At 39.0% G+C, this 14053-nt stretch overlaps 1 long non-coding RNA gene across 1 annotated transcript in view; it reads left to right on the plus strand.

Moving 5' to 3' along the window:
* The first annotated feature begins 414 nt into the window (after positions 1-414).
* Positions 415-14053, plus strand: part of LOC109494137 — a 56092-nt gene continuing 42453 nt past the window's right edge. Inside the window, exon 1 of the long non-coding RNA XR_006589435.1 lies at positions 415-776. This is a non-coding gene — a long non-coding RNA (uncharacterized LOC109494137). The remainder of the gene's footprint in view (positions 777-14053) is intronic.

Raw genomic sequence — 14053 nt, forward strand, 5'->3', positions numbered from 1 at the left:
AATAAACGTTGAAAAAAAATTTTTTTTAAATCTTTCCCAATGTGGAGAACAGGTTTAGTTGCCCAGAGCACCTTAAGTGTCTCAGCTGAGCGACCAGGGCCTTCCACATTGCAAGAATGCCCATGATGGCCAGCAGAGAGAGCTCGAGCACCACAGACCCGGAGAGGCCGGTTCCTCTGCCCAGGCAGTGATGGCCAGCAGAGGGCGCACCATCGGCTTTTCTGACCCAGGGCACCTCAGAGCAGGAAGAGCTTTGATTGTTCCCAGAGGACTCAGGGCCTCTGCCGCTGCCTCAGTACAGAGAGCAGAGCTGCATTTCCAGCAGGTTGTGCCGCCCGCCCCAGGGGAGACCTTGGGAGCTTTGTAGCAACTTGGCATCTCCTGAGTCGCCAGAGAGAATTTGCCTTATTGTACTGAGTGCTGAGGAGTGGGTGCTGGGTGGCTTCCCTGGGCAAGCTGGTTGCTGAGCTGCACAGGCCCTTGCATTTTCTGGGCTGTTCCCGTGTTTCATTCCTCCCCTTCCCGGACAGTATTTGAACAAGACGTATTTTACTAAAGGCTTCGTGGATTGCAGGGTCCCACGACATCACCCCTCGATGCAGTCGATGGTTTGTTCCAGATTCAGGCTTGTTTCTGGGAAGAAACGCTGACAGAAATTCAGAAGAACGGGAGCTGCATTCCTTTAGGACATGAATACATGAAATGCTCGTTTTGGGAACTTCTAGAAGAATGAGCTGGAACCCACTTTCCGAGTCCTGCTGGAACCAGAGACCGAGGTAAGGGCACAAACTGTCCCCCACATCATACATGCTTTTTAAAAAATTTGATGGTTATTTTTCCAACCTAGTGAAGTGATTGCAAACTACAGAAAACCTGGTAGGTACCTGTCTTGAACGGACGTTATCTTTAATTTAAATTGCAGTGAGTAAAGATATAGTGTAGTATTAGTTTCAGGTGTACAATATAGAGCAACGCTTCCACACGTCACCGGTGCTCATCCCAGGTGCACTTCTTAATCCCCAGCAGCTGTTTCACCCATTCCCCACCTTGCTCTGGAAGCCCTCAGTTTGTTTCCTAGTTAAGAGTCTGTTTGTCACTGTCTCCTTCCCCCCAGCTTTGTTTTATTTTATTTCCATGTGTTAGTGAAATCATCTGGTATTTGTCTTTGTCTGAAAGGCTTATTTCACCCAAGATAACATTCTCTCACTCCATCCAGCTCATGGCAAATGACAAGATTTCATGTTTTTACGGCTAAATAATATTACATTCCATATACCACATCTCAATTTATTCATCAGTTGATGGATGTTTGGATAGTTTCCGTAATTTGGCTGTTGTAGAAAATGCTGCTGTAACATCACAGTGCATGTATCCCTTTGAAGATTTTGTATTCTTTGTGGAAATACCTTGTAGTGAAATTGCTGGATCATAAGGTACTTCTATTTCCAGTTTTTGTTTTTGTTTTTGTTTTTGTTTTTGAGAAATCTCTGTTTTCCAGAGTGGCTGCACCAGTTTGCATTCTTACCCACAGTGCAAGAGGGTTATTCTTTCCCCTACATCCTTGGCAACACCTGCTGTTTCATCCTTCATTGATTTTCGTCATGGTGACAGATGTGATGTGTTATCTCATTGTACTTTTGAATTGTATTTCCCTGAAGATCAGTATTGTTGAGCATTTTTTCATGTGTCTCTTGGCCATGTATATGTCTTCCTTCGGGAAATGTCCATTCGTGTCTTCTGCCCATTTTTAATCAGATTTCTCATTTTTTGGGGTGCTGTATAACTGTATATATTTTGGACACTAACCCTTTATCTGATGTCGTTTGCAAATATTCTGTTGATGTTTTAGTTTTGTTGATTATTTGCTTGGTGACTGAAGGTTTTACTTTTTATGAAGTCTCATTATTTTTGCTTGTGTTTCCCTTACCTCTAGAGATATATCTACAAAGACGTTTGTACAGGCAATGTCAAATAAGATACTACCCGTGTTATCCTCTGGGATTTTTGTGGTTTCAGATTTCACATATAGGTCGTCATCCATGTTGGATTTATTTTTGTGTATGTTGTAAGAAAGTGGTCCGTTGTTTTTGTTTTGTTTTCTAGGTTGCTGTCCAGTTTTTCCAAAACCATATGTTGAGGAGCCTTTTTTTAAGTTTATATATTTATTTTTGAAAGAGAGAGAGCATGCAGAAGAGGGGCAGAGAGAAATGGAGAGAGAATCCCACACATGCTCTGCACTGCCTTGAGATCTTAACCTGAGCTGAATTCACAATCACACGCTTTGTTGACTGAGCCACCCATGTGTCCCAAGACACATGGATATTCTTTCCTGCTTTGGATATTCTTTCCTGCTTTGTTGAGAATTAATTGACCATATAGGTGTGAGTTCATTTCTGGGTTTCCATTCTATTGGTCTATGCCTCTGTGTTTTTGTTGTTGTTGTTGTTTTGCCAGTAACATAATGTTCTGATCAGTACAGCTTTGTAATATAACCTAAAGTCTGGAATTGTGATGTCTCCAGCTTTGCTTTTCTTCTTCAAGTTTGTTTTGGCTGTTTGGGGACTTTTGTTATTCCATACAAATTTTGAGATTATTTGTTCTTGTTCTGTCACAAATGTTTTTGTTAGTGTGATAGGGATTTCATTATATGTGTAGATTGTTTTGAGGAGTGTAGACATTTTAACACTATTTTGTGCTTCCCATCCATGAACATGAAATGTATTTCCATTTCTTTGTGTCCTCTTCCATTTCTTTCATCAGTGTTTCATAGCCTTTAGAGTACAGGTCTTTCACCTCTTTGGTTAGGTATATTCCTGGTTTCTTGTGGTATTTGTGAGCCTGTCAATGGGATTGATCCCTTACTTTCTCTCTGTGTTAATTCATGATTTCTGTTAGAAATTCAATACATCTATGTTCCTTGATTCCTGTATATTGTGACTTGTCGAATTCATATATCAATTCTAGCAATTTTTAAGGGAGGCTTTCATGTTTTTTATAGAACACATCATGTCAGTTCCAAATAGCGAAAGTGCTACTTCTTCCTTGCCGATTTGGATGCCTCTTATTTCTTTTTGTTGTCTGAGTGCTGTGGTTAGGGTTTCCCGTACTATGTGGGATAACAGTGGTGAGAGGGGTCATTCCTATCTTGTCCCTGACCTTGGAGGAAAAACTTTCAATTTTTCCCCATTGAGGATGAGATGAGCTGTGGGTTTTTCATAGATGACCTTTATTATGTGCAGGTAGGTTGAGTCTCAATGTACTTTGCTGAGGTTTTTTTTATCATGAATGGATGTGACATTTTGTCAAATAGTTTTCCTGCATCTGTTGAAAGCATCATATTGTTCTTATCCTTTCTTCTATTACTGTGGTGCATCATGTTGATTGATCTGTGAATGTGGAACAACGCTTGCAGCCCAGGAATATATCCCACTTGATTATTGTAAATGATTCTATTAATGTATTGTTGACTTTAATTTGAAGGTATTTTAATGAGAAGTTCTGCATACATAGTCATCAGGCTATTGGTCTGCAGTTTTATTTAACATTTATTTAACATTTTTTTACATGTTTATTTCTTTCCTTAGATAGAGTACATAAAAGTGAGAAAGGGGCAGAGAGACAGGGAGAGAGAGATTTCTGGCCATGCCGCACACTGTCAACGCAGGGCCCAACGTGGGACTTGAACGCACACACCACCAGATAATGTCATAATCCAAAATTAAGAGTTGGACAGTAAACCGACTGACCCGCACGGGCACCCCAGCAGTTTTTGGTTTTAGTGGAGGCTTTATCTGGTTTTGGTGTCAAGGTAACGATGGTCTCATAAGATGAATTTGTAAGTTTTCCTTCTTTTTTATTTTTTGTAATAATTCGAGGAGAATACATATTACCCCTTCCTTAAATGGATGGTAGACTTCATCAGTGAAGCCCTCTGGCCCTGAACTCTTGTGTTGGGGGGAGATATTTTTTATTACTGATTTGATTTCTTTCTGTTTTCAGATTATATGTATCTTCCTGTTTCAGTTTTGGTAGTTTGTTTCTAGGAATTTGTCCATATCTCAGAGTGTCCAATTTGTTGCATATAGTTGTTCATAATATTATCTTCTAACTGCAGTTTTGTGGTGTTGACTGTTATTTCTCCTTTCTTATTTGTGATTTTATTTATTTGAGTCCTTTCTCTCTTCCTTGTGAAAAGTCTGTCTAGGAGGTTTTCAAGTTAATTACTGCTTTCAAAGAACCAGTCCCTGGTTTCATTGATTTGGTCTAGTGTCTTTTTAGTTTCTATATTCCTTATTTCTGCCCTAACACGTATTATTTCCTCCCTTCTGCTGTTCTTTCTCTCATTCCTTTGGTTGTAAGTTAGGATTGTTTGAGATTTTTCCTGCTCTTTAAGGTAGGCTTGTATTGCTATGTACTTCCATCATAGAATGCTTTTGCCGCATTCCAAAGGTTTTTACCAGTATATTTTCATTTTCATTTGTTTCAGTGTATTTTCCCATTGATTTCCTGTTTAACCCATTCATTTAGTGACATGTAATTTAACCTCCTTTTATATGTGACCTTATACCCCCCACCCCTGCTTTTTTGTTGTTGACTTCCAGTTTCCTAGCTTTGTGGTCAGAAAGATGCTTGGTCTGATCTCTGTCTTTGTGTACCTGTTGAGGCCTGATTTGTGACCTAGAATGTGATCAATTCTGGAGAATGTCCCATGTGCGCCTGAAAAGAATGTGTACTCTGCCATTATAGTATGGAGTGTTCTGAACATATCTATTAAACCCATCTGGTCCAGTGTGTCATTCAAAGCCATTGTTTCTTTGTTGATTTTCTGTTTACAGGTTCTGTCCATTGATGTGAGTGGTGTTAAAGTCCTCTACTATCGTTATATTATTATAAATGAGTTCCTTTATGGTTGTTTTTAAATGTTTTATATACTTGGTGATCGCATGTTGGGTGCATCAAAATTTACAATATTGGATATTCTTGTTTAGCTGTCCCCTTTAGTAAGAGATCGTGTCTGTCTTCATCTCTTGTTATAGCTTTATTTATTTATTTATTTTTAATTTAAGTCTAGTTGTCATATAGTGCATTCTCAGATTCGGGATTCATCCCTTACATACAACACCCAGTACTCATCAAAACAAGTGCTCTCCTTAATACTCGTCCCCCATCTAGCCCAGTGCTGACCCATCTCCCTCCATCAACCTTCAATTTTTTTCTCTAACATTAAGAGACTCATGTGGTTTGTTACCACTCTTCACTTTTCCTGCCCCCTTTCCATGTTTTCATCTGTTTTGTTTCTTCAATTCCACATGAGTGAAATCATATATTTGTCTTTCTCTGATTGACATATTTCACTTAGCGTAATACATTCTAGCTCCATCCACATCGTTGCAAATGGCAAGATTTCATTCTTCTTGAAGCTGAGTTATATTTCATTGTATATATGTACGTATGTATATATGAACATACATATGCGTATACATATGTATACACACACATACACACTACAGCTTCTTTATACCTTAATCAGTTGATGAATACTTGGATTTTCTCCATAGTTTGGCTACTGTTGATAATGCTGCTACAAATACTGGGTGCATGCAATGTCACTATTAGGTATTTACCCAAGGGGTACCAAAATAGAGCCTCAGTTTTAAAGGTTATTTTGCCTGATATAAGTATTATTACTGGCTTTCTTTTGACATTATTGGCATAATAAATGTTTCTTCATTCCCTAGATACTAGGGATACTAGATACTAGGGAAGTTAGATACTAGGCAGCATCTAGATGGGTCTTGTTTTTGTTTGTTTGTTTGTTTGTTTTGCCCATTCTGACACCCTATCCAATGTCTTTTGATTGGAGCGTTTAGTCCACGTACATTCAGAGTGATTATTGATGGGTATATATTTAGTGTCATTCTACTAGTTGTTTTGCCATTGTTTCTTGATGTTTTCTCTGATCCTTTCTTGTCTGTAACCCTTTTAATCTTTCATTTCCACTCAAAGAGCCCAATTTAAATATTCTTTTCCTTTGAGTGGTAGTATATTTCTTTACTTATTTTTAATATTTCTTCTTTTTTAAATTTAAGCCCACGTTAGTTACCTTATAGTGGAATACAGTTTCAGGATCAGAATTTAGTGATCCATCAATTACAATATATATCCAGTACTCATCCCAATTGCCCTCCCCAATTCCCATCACCCATTTAGCCCATACCCCTATTCAGTAACTTCCTGGAACCCTGAGTTTCTTCTCTGTATTTAAGAGTCTCTTATCGGGGCGCCTCTGTGGCGCAGTCGGTTAAGCGTCCAACTTCAGCCAGGTCACGATCTCACGGTCCGTGAGTTCGGGCCCCGCGTCGGGCTCTGGGCTAATGGCTCAGAGCCTGGAGCCTGTTTCCGATTCTGTGTCTCCCTCTCTCTCTGCCCCTCCCCCGTTCATGCTCTGTTTCTCTCTGTCCCAAAAATAAATAAACGTTGAAAAAAATTTTTTAAAAAAGAGTCTCTTATCGTTTGATTCCCTCTCTGTATCTTATTTTTGCTTTTCTTTCACTACGTTCATCAGTTGTATTAAATTCCACAGATGAGAGAAATCATATGATGTGTGTCTTTCTCTGACATATTTTCCTTAGCATAATAAAGTCTGGTTCCATCCATGTTGTTGCAAACAGCAAGAATTCATTCTTTTTGATCTCCGAGTAATATTCCATTGCATGAATATACCACATCTTCTTTATCTATTCATCTCTCATTGGTCATTTGGGCTCTTTGCATAATTTAGTTATTGTTGATAATGCTGCTATAAACATTAGAGTGAATGTGCCACTTTGAGTCAGTGTTAGTGTATCTTTTGGATAAATACCTAGTAGTGTAATTGCTGGGTCCTAGTGTAGTTCTATTTTTAGTTTTTGTGACAAATCTCCATACTATTTCCCAGAGTGGCTACACCACTTTGCATTCCCACCAGCATTGCAAAAGCGTTCCCATTCTCTGCATCCTTGCCAACATCTGTTGTTTCCGGAGATGTTAATTTTAGCCATTCTGATAGGTGTGAAGGGATATCTCATTGTGGTTTCGATTTGTATTTCAGTGATGACGAGTGAGATTGAACATCTTTTCCTGTGTGACCAATCTGGATGTCATTGTTCTTAAAGTGTCTCTTCATGTCTTTTGCCCACTTATTCACTGGATTATTTGGTTTTGGGGTGTTGAGTGTGATAAGTTCTTTATAGATTTTGGATACTAACCTTTATCTGATGTCACCTGCAAACATCTTCTCCCATTTCATTCAGTGGCCTTTTAGTTTTGCTGATTGTGTCTTCTGCTGTGCAGAAGCTTTTTATCTTGAGGTCCCAAAAGTTCATTTTGGTTTTTATTGCACTTGCTTCAGAGACATGACAGGCAAGAAGTTGCTGTGGCCAGGATCAAGGAGGTAGATTGCCTGTTTTCTCCTCTAGGATTTTTTGGTCCCTTTCTTACATTTAGATCTTTCACCCATTTTGAGGTGTGTGTGTGTGTGTGTGTGTGTGTGTGTGTGTGTGTGTGTGTGGTTTAAGAACATAGTCCACGTCCATTCTTCTCACTGTCCAGTTTTCCCAGTACCATTTGCTGAAGAGACTTTGTTTTTCCATTGGATATTCTTTCCTGCATTGTCAAAGATTACTCGGCCATATGTCTGAGGGTCCATTTATGGGTTCCCTATTCTGTTCCATTGATCTGTGTCCGTTTGTGTGCCTGTACCATACTCTCTTGATGATTGCGGCTTTCTAATACAGCATAAAGTCCAGAATTGTAATGTCTCCAGCTTTGTTTTCTTTTTCAACATGACTTTGTCTGTTTGGGGTCTTTTCTGGCTCCCTACAAATTTTAGGGTTGTTTGTTCTAGCTCTGTGAAGAATGCTGGTGTTATTTTGATAGGGATTGCATTGAATGTGTCTATTGCTTTGGGTAGTATTGACATTTTAACAATATTCTTCTAATCCATGAGCATGGAATGTTTTTCCATTTCTTTGTGTTTCTTCAATTTCTTTCATAGACGTTGTATGGTTTGTTTCTTTATTTTTTTAAGGTTTGTTTATTTTTGAGACAGAGCGACAGAGAGAAAGAGAGAGTGCATGAGCAGGGGAGGGGCAGAGAGAGAGAGAGAGAGACACAGACTCAGAAGCAGGCTCCAGGCTCTGAGCTGTCAGCACAGAGCCTATTGTGGGACTCAAACCCACAAGTGAGGGATCATGACCTGAGCTGAAGTCAGTGCTTAACTGACTGAGCAACCCAGGCTCCCCTCTATTGTTTTAAGTGTACTGATATTTTACCTCTTTGGTTAAGTTTATCCCTGGGTATTTTGTGTTTTTCAGTGCAGTTGTAAAGTACATCAATCCTAGATTTCTCTCTGCTGATTCATTATTGGTGTATAGAAATGCAATCAACTTCTGTATATTGATTTTATATCCTGAGACTTTCCTGAATTCCTGTATCAGTCCTAGCAGTTTTTCAGTGGAGTCTTTTGGATTTTCCATAGAAGTATCATGTCTGTGAAGACAGAAAGTTTGACCCCTCCTTGCCAGTTTGGACACCTTGTATTTCTTTTTGTTGTCTGATTGCTGAGGCTAGGACTTCCAACAGAATGGTGAATAACAGTGCTGAGAGTGGACATCCCAGTCGTGTTCCTGACCTTAGGTGGAAAGCTCTGTTTTTCCTCATTGAAGATGATATTTAGCTGTAGGACATTTGTATCTGGACATACTGATATTGAGACAAGATCCTTCTATCCCTCCTTTCATGAGTGGTTTTTTTTTTTCATCAAGAAAGGATGCTGCATTTTGTCAAATGCTTTTTCTGCATCTATTGAGAGGATCATGTGGTTGTTTTCTTTTATCAATGGGATGTATTGGATCAGTTGATTTGCAGATACTGAATCGGTTGTGCATCCCAGGAATAAATCCAATTCATTGTGGTGAATAATTATTTGTATGTATTGTTGGACCCAGTTTGCTAATTTTGGTTGAGAATTTTTGCATCCAGGTTCATCAGGGAGATTGGTCTGTAGTTTTCCTTTTTAGTGGGGTCTTTGTCCAGTTTGGACTCAAGGCCAAGTTGGCCTCATAGGTTGAGTTTGGAAGTGTTCCTTCCATTTCTCTGGCCATGACCTTATCTTGTTCTTTCATTTGGGATGTATTCCTCTTGTCTTGGCATTTTAGCTGAGTATTTGTCTTCTCTCTGTTACCAAACCTCATTGTGTTACCTGCCTGTGAGATGAAGGGCTTTATCAAGAGGAGGTCATCTAGTGTCCAGGGCCTGACACATCAGGGAGTGTCTGTGGTGTGTGTTTCATGCACTGTTTTGTGTTCTGGCTGCACTATCCTTCTGGCCAGTTGTATGGGCAATGTATGGTCCTTGACCAGAATGTGCTGAGTTTTATCTAGGTCTGCTCTGATCTGCTTGTTAAATGAGACTTGAAACGACTGCCACTCGAAGTGAAGCCCTGCAGAACTGTCTGGTCAAGAGAGGTGCTGTGGTCATGGGCTTCTGCTGGTCTTCTAGGGAAGGGACACCTCCATTGGGACTGAGGCAAGCCTGATTGACCTAGAAGGCCAGTCTCTCCAGAGCACAGGAAGGTGGGGTTGGTGTAAGCAGCTTAGGCAGCCAGTGTGGGGATGACCTTGTTTCCAGCAGATGGCTCTGTGTTTATGCTGTGGGGAAGAGGAGGAAAATGCCGTTACCCAGCTCCTGTCCTAGCTCCTTTGTCCCCTCGTTGTGAATGCTGCCTCTCAGGGATGCTCTCATGATGAGTGTATAATCTCCCCACTGTGTGCACCAGGCAATGTACAGATCACTGTTTCCATACCATCTGCCTGCAAGTAGTTTGCTGCCTTCTCTCAAGGAGTAGTCCAGTGCCCTCATGGTTGTATCTCAGCCATGCCTGCTAAATTTTGAAACTCCACATTCTCGAGGTGCCTGGATGGCTTGGTTAAGTGTCTGACTCTTGATCCTGGCTCAGATCATGACCTCATGGTCGTGGGATTCTCTCTCTCCCTCTATTCCTGCCCCTCCCTTGCATGTGTTCTCTTTCTCTCTCTCTCTCTCAAAATAAATAAACTTAAAACAAGTTTAGTGGCATGGAATACCTTATTTAGGCAAGATTTCCTCCCTGAGGGGAATGGCAGGGGTCTATCAGTTAAGTTTCCAGCACTGACTACGAAATTCTTTGCTTACTGGTTAAAGGTTACATTCCTGCAGAAATGAAATTAGGTTTGGTGATATGGGACCTTAACGTAAGTAACTCCATGATGGTCCTGTGAGTTTTCTTTACATCCCAAACCCATATTTTTACACATCGATTTTTTTATTAAAAATATAGCCCTAAATAATATTTTAGCCATCTACTGCCAGCCCGATGATCATATCCTGTAAAACTGTGACCATCTCCTAATCGTAGATGAAGATCAACTCTGTGGCTCTAAGATTTTTGTGACTCTAAGTTACATTGATGTATGTTACTAAGATCTTTGTGAGTCTAGGTTACTGATGGCCTTCTGAAATCTTTGACTCAGGGACCTGCAGCCAGGTTGCTGAGCCATCACTTAGGCACAGAAGCACCCTTTCCAAGTCACCTCTTCCTAAAGCGTTGTCTTTGTCTTTTGTACTTCTGGGTCTTACCCTTTTGCAGATCACATGCTGTGATGGACATCCCCTCATGGAAACCTGTCAAAGTGGACCAGAGAAAGCTGCTTCCCTGTGACTGCCACTTCATGGTCACATCTTTTCCTTCTGAAACCCCTTGAACACCCTATCATTCTTCCAGCCTTTGAATATCTCTTTGATTTGGAAATATTTCATTCTCTTGTATTCCTGGTAAAAATATGCGTGAAATATTAAAGCAAGGATTCTTTGCAATAAGTGAGCTAGTCACAATGATCCATCTGTCCGTGTGTATATATGGTTTTTTTTTTTTTTTTGACAATGTTCAGGCATGATGTGAAGTACATCCTGTAAAATCTGAGTATCATTCATTATCTAGGATAACCACCTTTATGGAAAGCCATTCAATGACATGCTCTTTCAAGATCAGAAAAACACTTAATTTACATACCACATAATACAGTGATATATGCATATGTTATTATCTTAAAATATGTAAAGTAGATGTTTCTATGAAGTGTTTATCATGCATTCAGTTTTCTGTACCATGAATGCTATTATTTAAATTAAACAGTAGTAAGAACAACAAGAATAGGTGCATGGCCATCACTAGTAACTAATACTAGAACTAGTCATATAATATTATGTGTTGAAAAAGTAAACCATGATTATTAATAATCTTTTCATTCGGGATGGGTTTCTAGTTACCAGAAAAATTGGGAAGATATTATTGAGTCTCCACATACATCAGACTGTTTTCTGACTATTGATGTCTTATGAGTTGATACATGATCACAATCAATATCCCGAAGAGATATGGTAGTATTAACTAAAGTTTATATTTGTATTCATATGCTTTGGTTTTAACCTCTTCTGTCCCAGAATCATCCCACCTGGTACATTTCCCTCATACTGTCTCCTTAGGCTCCACTTGGCCCTGACGATTTTTAGATGTTTCCATATTTTTCATAATCTGCTAAGTTTTGAGGGTACGTTTGTAGAATGTATTTTGTAGAATGATCCTTGGTTGGGATATGTCTAACTTTGTTCAGATGCTTAGGCAAGAGTTACTGTGTTTTGGAGCATAAGATCCAGAGACATAGTGCCATCCATAATTAGCACTTCACATAAAGGTTGTTCACTCTGAAGATTGGGGTCTTTTGTGGTTCCGTACAAATTTTAGGACTGTTCTAGTTCTATGAAAAATGTTGTTGCTATTTTGATGGCGATTGCATTAATTATGTCAGTTGCTTTGGGAAGTATAGACATTTCCATGAAATTTGTACTTCCGATCCATGAGTATGGAATATCCTTCCATTTTTTTGTGTCAACTTGAATTTCTTTCATCACTGTTTTATAGTTTTCAGAGTATAGGTCACTCACCACTTTGGTTAGATTTATTCATAGATACGTTATTATTTGATGTACAACTTCAAATGGGACTGTTTTCTTAATTTCTCCTACTGCTTCATTATTGTTGTCTAGAATTGCAACAGATTTCTGTACAATGATGTTGTATCCTGTGACATGTAATCTACAAAGTGTGGAAGATTCACTTCTTCCACGTTTGGATTTGTTTGCATTTTATTTTATTTTATGTTTTATTTTAATTTTACTTTACATTGTTTTGTTTCATTTCGTTTATCTGCTGGCTGTGACTTGGACTTCCAGTGCTGTTTATTAAAAGTGGTAAGAGTAAACATCCTTGTCTTCTTCCTGACCTTATAGGAAAAGCTCTCAGATTTTCTCCATTAAGGTTGATTATAGCTGCGGGGTTTTCATAGAAAACATTTATTACATTGATGTTTGTTTCCTGTAAACCTACTTTAGGGGGTTATAATCATGAATGGATGTTGTACTTTGTCAAATGCTTTTTCTTCATGTGTTGAAATGACCGTATGGTGCTTTCCCTTAACGTTTATTAATTTTGAGAGAGACAGAATGTGAGCAGGGGAGGGGCAGAAAGAGAGTGGGAGACACAGAATTCGATGGAGGCTCTTGGCTCTGAGCTTTCAGCACAGAGTCCGATGTGGGACTTGAACTCACGAATCATGGGGCCATGACCTGAGCTGATGTTGGACTGTTAAAGGATTGAGCCACCCAGGTGCCCCGATCATATGGTTCTTATCCTTTCTCCTGTTGATATATTGTATCACATTGACTGATTTGCGAATATTGAACCACACTTGCAGCTTGGGAATAAGTCCCACTTAATCGTGGGATATATTTACAGTTGTTATATCTTCTTTTTGGATTGTACCCTTTACTGTTATATAACATCCTCCTCTGTCTCTTGTTATTTACTTTTTTTTAAGTGTATTTTTTCTGATACAAGTATTGCTACTCCAGCTTTTGTTTTTTCATCCGTTCTTACACCTTACATCTCTAGATTGGAGCATTAATTGCATTTACCTTCAAAGAAATGATCGCTATGTATGTATGTATTGCCATTATATTACCTGTTTTCTTGTGGTTTCTAATGATTTTCTCCGATCCTTTCTTGTCTGTCTTTCATGTTTTCCTTATTTTCTTTAGTGATGTATTTTAATTTCTTTATATTTATTCTTAGCATATTTGTGACTGGTTTTTGATATATGGTTACTGCTGGGTTATTTATATAACCTCTTCTGCATTTAGCAGTTTGTATTAAGCTGATGGTCATTTACCTTGGAACCCATTATTTTCTCCTCCCTAGGTTTTTGGTAGATGTTATTGTATTTCAAACCCGTATCTCTGAGTTCCTTAACTATTTTTTACAGAAATATTCATGTTTGACTTGATTTGTGTCGTTTACCTCTATACTGTCACTTCTGGTCTCTCCTTTCCACTCAAAGAGTCCCTCTTAATATTTCTTGCAGGACTGGTTTAGTAGTACAAACACCTTTAGTTTTTGTTGGGAAATCTGTGTCTCCTTCCATTCTGAATGATAGACTTGCTGGATAGAGTATTCTTGGCTGCTGATTTTTCCATTCAGTACTTTGAATATGTGATGTCACTCGCTTCTGGCTTGCCAAATTTCTGTTCAGAAATCGGGTAGCTAGCCTTATGGGTCTTCCCTTCTAAGTGAAGGTCTCTTTGTCTTGCTGCTTTTAAGAGTTTTTCTTTATTGTCACTGTAATTTGCAAGTTTGCTTACAATATGTCTGGGTGTTGGCCTGATTTTGTTGATTTTGATGTGAATTCTCTAGTCTCCCGGATGTAGATGTTTGTTTCCCTCCCCCAATTAGGGAAGTTTTCAGCTATTGTTTCCACAAATAAATTTTCTGCCCCATTTTCTCTTTCTACTGGGACTCCTACAATATGAATATTATTAGGTTTGCTGTAGTCACTGAGTTCCGTTAGTCTCGTCTCACGTTGGAGAATTCTGTTCTCTCTCTTTGGTTCAGTGTGCTTAATTTCCATTATTCAGTCTTTGA

Source organism: Felis catus, chromosome E1 (genome assembly GCF_018350175.1).
Source record: "Felis catus isolate Fca126 chromosome E1, F.catus_Fca126_mat1.0, whole genome shotgun sequence".
In the NCBI taxonomy this organism is placed as follows: Eukaryota; Metazoa; Chordata; class Mammalia; order Carnivora; family Felidae; genus Felis; species Felis catus.